General features: G+C 51.8%; 1 protein-coding gene across 3 annotated transcripts in view; it reads left to right on the top strand.

Annotated features, from left to right (window-relative positions):
* Window positions 1–1,264: 1,264 nt before the first annotated feature.
* Window positions 1,265–6,000, top strand: part of Sema5b (semaphorin 5B) — a 120,981-nt gene continuing 116,245 nt past the window's right edge. For all 3 annotated transcript variants that reach the window (XM_057765604.1, XM_057765603.1, XM_057765602.1), the window contains exon 1: window positions 1,265–1,521. The gene's annotated coding sequence lies outside the window, so the exon portion shown is untranslated. The remainder of the gene's footprint in view (window positions 1,522–6,000) is intronic.

The raw sequence follows: 6,000 nt of genomic DNA, 5'->3' as shown, positions 1-6,000 counted from the left end.
GCACCCTTTCTGTTCCATCACCCTGGGGATGCTGGGCGGGCTACTTCCCGAGACTCCTGCTGCCTCCATCCTTCGGCTTTATCCAGGGCTTCCTTTACCCAGCATTCTGTGACACAAAGTGTTTCACCTGGAGTTTATTCTAGTCCCCCAAGGCATTCCAGAAAGTCTTCTAATGTTTTTATTTCCCCAAAGTATTATTATTTCGCTGTCCTCTCTGATTCTTTCTTAGAAGCACATTCTCTTGTTTTTAATTTTTCTGGTCCTTTGTCTTTCCCACTGTTTCACTTCCTTAGGTCACCTTATTTGATAATTAAAGTACCCTTTTTGTTCAGCAGAGGGCTCCCTTTCCATCCGTGCTTGCAGCGGTGGCAGCTCGGGCTTGAAGCTCGCTCTCCACGACTTTCCCTGCCGACTTCCAGCCACCAGAAACACTAGATCGCTGAAACTTGGAAACAATCCCACCCCGCTTGGCGAGGTTGCGCTAAGGGTCTCTCTGCTGCGGAGATTACTCCGCCCCTCGTGGGTTCGTGCAACCCATGGGACATACCTTCCCAGTGTCCCTGAGGCTGGTTCTTCTTTTTAAGGTTCGGTAGGGTGCACGTCACCAGCTCCAGTTTACAGCCGAGGAAACTGAGGCTTGGGGAGCTTCTCCCAAGGTCGTGTAGCGTGTGAGGTTAACCAACAACTCGCTAGTTCTGGCTTTTCGGTCCTACTCAGCAACCTAACATCTGTTACTGGAGTTTATTACAAATCTACGGGCTTTGGTACGCGGTCCTTTTCTCATTCAAATTTCAAATCCACAGGCAGGAAAATGTTTTTCCCTAAGCTAAAAGGGCTGGAAAATTGAGGAGCCCTGTGTGTGTGTGGGGAGGTTCTCAGGCTCCAAGTTGGTGTTGGTTTGAGATGGGGTGGCAGAGCACGGTAAAGGTAGACAAAAGATGGTAAAGGCTCAGAGACCTAGGACAGAGGCAGCTTCTGTCCACCCTTCCTGGTACCACGGAGATCTGGAGCCCGAGCCTTGCTTGGGGGAAATGGGGATGCAGGGCGCCCCCTCGCGCTCTCCTGAGCTCCTCGGGGCTGGCGGGTGAAGCGCTAGCAGTGGCAGGTCCTCTCCATCCCCCTCCTCCTTTTCTCTCCCGCTCCCCTCCTTCTCTCCTCTGGCTTCCAACTCCTCCCCCACCGCTTCCCCCCCTCCCCTCTGCTCCCTCGCTCTCCTCCTCCCGGCTCTCTCAGGCGCGCGGGGTCTGGAGCTAGTTGGAGCGCGGGGGTTGGTGCTGGAGCCCAGCTCCGCCGAACCCGGTGGGTCGGCGGCGCATCCAGCGGCTGTTGGAGCAGCCGGAGTGCAGCGGGCCCAACCGGAGACGGGGACTGCAACGGATCGCTGAGCCCTTAGCCGGGATCCTTCCTGTTCGGCCACCGCATTCCCAGACGGGCCGCCAGCGCTCGGGTTCGTCACTGTGGTCTGATCCGCCGGGAGCCCAGGGCCGCGGGGAACCCCGCACCTGCGCGTGCTACGGGGAGGTGAGTCCGGGACCTCCCGGCGCTTCTCCCTCGCCGGTTGGGGCTGCAAGTTGCAAACTTCAGCAACTAGGGTGGGTAGAGGGGTGGGAGTCCGGGGCCGCTGGTAAGTTGGAGGCTGGTTGGAAAGGCTGCAGGGTGCAGGAGAGCGGGTTCCTGCGCTTCAACGCTGTCCAGGGCCACCTCAGCTGGGGCGCCTTTGGTGCTGCTGCGCTCCTGCCACCCAGCCTGCTCCGGGTTCTCGCTCTGCTGGGCTGAAACAGTGGCGGAGACCCAGAACCTCGGCCTGGGGTGGGTGTGTGGGGTGGGAGACCGACGACGGAATGCCTGGGACAGGGGCGCAGAGACTGGGCCGAGATGGAGGCTCAGCAGAGGGCGGGCGGGTAAACCTGGCAAAGGGAGAGTGAGGGAGGCGAGGCGCGTGGGAACGCGTGGCCGGCTCAGAGTGTGAAATCTCCCGCGCAGGGACGTCCCCGCGCTACCGCCACTAACTTGGACCCTCACCGGATTCCCCCCGCCACACACACACCACCATAGGATACTCCAGCCTTGACTGGGTCCTACGTAGCCCAAGGCCCTGGATGGAGAAGCCCGGGGACCCTCGCTCCCGCCTTGGCCAGTGAAGTGGATGCGGCGGCGGGAACCCGGGACTAGAGGAGCGATTTCTTGATTTATTTTTCTCATGGTAATTTGTCTTTGTGATTGGGGCTGCCCATTCACTTTCTGCTCACGTCGTGCGGGAGATCCAGCGCGGAGGGAGGGAGCAGGGGGCGCTTGGGCACAGAAAGGGGATACGGACTGGAAAGGGGATACGAAGGGGATACGAAGACCCGAGTCGGGCGGGGGCAGAGGTAGAAGTAGCAGGAGGACCGGCAGAGAAAGAAAGCGAGGCTGGAGAGGATCGGCCAGACGCTGTGGGTTTCCGTTGCCTGCCTCAAACTTTAAAGAACCAGACGACCACCTGAAGCGCCAATCTCACCCCTCCTGGTCCCCTTTCCCAAGCCTGGTTATAAGTCGCCTCGCCCTGCTTGTGCCAGACAAGAGTGGGCCTTGTGTTTGGATCCAAAGCGGTGTCCTCGGGATCTTGCCCCCAGGCCTGCGGTCCTCTCCAGGTTTTCGGTGGGAGAGGAAGAGAACCCACAGAGCTCATCTGAACAGCCCACCTTCGTGGGCCGCGCATTCTTGATCAACTAAATAGGACTAGGGTGTTTGAAGTTTACCTGTGTCTAGAACCTACAAGATCCTACCTTCTCTGGCCCCAACTCCGTTCTGTTTCCTCCGCCCTTCTCTCTTCTCCCATTGCTCGCCCCCACCGTGTACCAACTTCCATCTTCCCCATCCTCACTGCCCCCCAGGCTTTTTAGCCCACCCTTCCAATTTTCTTAACCCTTCTCGCCTTTTTCTTGGCATTTATAAGTGGCTTCCCTTCTTCCGGAGCCCACGACCTTGAGGAAGGGGCAGAGGAGAACTCGACTTTAGAATGGGATCTAGTTAGTACGTGTGGAGGGGATGGTGGCAAGGGTAGCAAAATAAGACGCTTGGGGGGAAAAACACTCTGACTCAAATCGAGTTTCTTCCAAGTGCAGGGGGATGAAGGATAAAATGAGAGTAAAATGGGGGCGGGGGTTGTGTCTGAGCAGTGAGAACCTTCTGACCTTCTAGGCTTTATAGGAGGAAAGAACACCTGTACTGTAACAAATCACGCAAGGTATGTGTACCTGGTAGTGTGTGTGTGTGTCCCTTCTGCTTATCACCAGCTACCACCACCAGTTTGGGAAAAAATGGCAGATCTTTCATCTCTATCTCTCCTTCAATGCAAGCCTCAAGCATTTCCGAAGCACCTATGGTGTGCAACACTCAGTACTAGGTGCAGGTTAAAACAAACCAACAAGCTATGAACACGCCTAGAGCAGAATTTCTGCCCAATGAGACTTGGTGCCCAGGGATGGACTCTCCTAGGAGAAAACAACTCCTGGGGACAGGATTCTGGCCCTTCCTCACAGCTGTCTGTATACAAGGAGGGTCCTGTGGGTAAGGGCCTGATGGGAGGAGTTCCCTTATTTCAAGAGCCAGACTAAAAGGCAGAGAAACTGAGAGGCCATCTGATTCTTCTTTCACACTGGGATTGGAAGAATCCTGACTTGAAAGTCCTTCCGTCTATTTGTCTATTGCTTCTTCTTCTTCTTCTTCTTCTTCTTCTTCTTCTTCTTCTTCTTCTTCTTCTTCTTCTTCTTCTTCTTCTTCCTCTTCCTCTTCTTCTCCTCCTTCTCCTCCTCCTCCTCCTCTCCTCCTCCTCCTCCTCCTCCTCCTTCTCCTCCTCTTCTTCCTTCTTCAATTTTAAAATTTGGTTAGTGTTAAATTTTCTTTTAGATTTATTTTACTTTATTTGTATGAGTGTTTTACCTTCATGCATGTGTGTGTACCATGTGTATGCCTGTTGGGTCCCCAGGAACTAAGTGTATAAATGGTTGAGGATGCTGGTAATTGAATCCAGGTTCTCTGCCCTTAACTCCTGAGCCATCTCTCCAGCAGCCCTCCCAGACCCTTTGAGACAAGATCTTAGTAACCTAGGCTGACTTCAAACTCTAGTACTCCTCCTGCCTCGGCTTCCTGATTGTTGGGATTATAGATATGAGTCACCATGACTGGCTTCATCACTCACTTCTTACCAAGGTTCAAAGATGGGAGAAAGTTCAGAGATTGGTGTTGGGGAGATCAGAAACTCAGACCCTGCAGAATGTAAGGCAGGTAGCAACATACTGATCAGGCAGGCAATTAGAATAGATTGGTCCAAGGACAACTGGATGTTTAGTCAAACTGTTTGAATGAAATGATCCTAACAAACCCAACTTATAACTTTGGAGCTATTTAACTCACTGTATCTACAAGTCAAAAAGAAAAATTTGCCAGACGGTGGAGGAGCATTCCTATAATTCCAGTACTTGGGAGGCAGAGGCAGGCAGATTTCTGTGAGTTGGAGACCAGCCTGGTCTACAAAAGCTAGTTCTAGGACAGGCTCCAAAGCTACAGTGAAACCCTGTCTCAAAAAAAAAAAAAAAAAAAAAAAACCAAAAGAAAAAAATTAAGATTCCAAGATATGAGAGTATCTGCTCTGGAAGGGCATGCTATTAAGTTTCTCTGTACCTTGGGGATCCACTGGAATATTTCTTAGCCTGCTCTATCTTGGATCCCAGCTTCCTCTCGCTTTCAAGGCCTATAACCGATCTTCTGAGATATGATCGTTCCTAGGTCAGGGACTCTGAGCACTGTGCACCCATTGACAAAGTTCCACATATGGAGCTGAGGCTTGGACTCAAGCTCTTGTCAATCTTCCCACTGTAATCTAGCAGATGTAAACGAATTGTATACTTTACTGGGGGAAAAATCCTATGGCGTTTCTCCCACTTTCTAATATAGAAAAACTTTCAGAAGTATAAAGAGAGAAAGCTGGAAATTCACGTTAATTCTTCAGGATTCCAAAGGGATATCCAGAAAACCTTGAGCCCCGAGTATGGTTCTCTCTCTCTCTCTCTCTCTCTTTTTTTTTTTAAGATTTATTATGTATACAACATTCTGCCCCCATGTATGCTTGCACGCTAGAAGAGGGCACCAGATCTCGTTACAAATGGTTGTGAGCCACCATGTGGTTGCTGGGAATTGAACTCAGGACCTCTGGAAGAGCAGCCAGTGCTCTTAACCTCTGAGCCATCTCTCAAGCCCCTTTTTTTGGTTTTTTTGAGACAGGATTTCTCTGTAGCTTTGGAGCCTGTCCTGGAACTCCCTTTGTAGACCAGGCTGGCCTCGAACCCGAGTGAGTATGGGTCTCAAAAAGGGGCGGGAGTCCCTAGAAGAAGCGGGGAGAATGCTAGCCCTCGTAGAAAGTCACCCTAACAAGGCTGAAGGAAGTTGCTGTGTGGAGTGCATGAATTTGGAAAGAAGATGGTATTGGTCTAGTTCTTTGGTACTTTGACCATAACACCCCTATCCCTGGGTCAGTTCTCCTTCTATCCCATAGGGGGTCAATTAGATACAGTGGCCAACCAATTCATTGCTTTCACTGAGGTCTGAGGTGAGAGAGTTGACATAGAAGATGAGAGATCAAAGTTTGTGACCAGAAGCCATCTGCTATATATACTTCCTCCAAGGACCCAGAGCCAAAGTCTAAAATCTACCACTCATGCCCGCCTCAGTAGCCAGATGGGTTTCATGATCCTCAAATGTTGATTTCATTGTTGTCTGGGTACAGGGCAACAGAAGAAAAGAAACAGAGGCAATACACTCCTCTTCCCTAATTGCCAGCCACCCACCCTGTGCCAGGCACTGTGCTGGGAGCTGTAGATACAGTAGTGAGCAAGTCTTGTCTTTGGTCGTCCTTGTGGGTGTGAATCAGCATCCCCAGGAGAACGCTGTTACCGACATTACCTCGATGTTGGTGTTAGGATTTACTGTGTCTGTGCTTCCTCCCTGTACATTTGTCTAGGT

The sequence above is a fragment of the Chionomys nivalis genome, chromosome 3, assembly GCF_950005125.1.
Source record: "Chionomys nivalis chromosome 3, mChiNiv1.1, whole genome shotgun sequence".
NCBI lineage: Eukaryota > Metazoa > Chordata > Mammalia > Rodentia > Cricetidae > Chionomys > Chionomys nivalis.
This window is presented reverse-complemented; position numbering and strand designations above follow the sequence as displayed.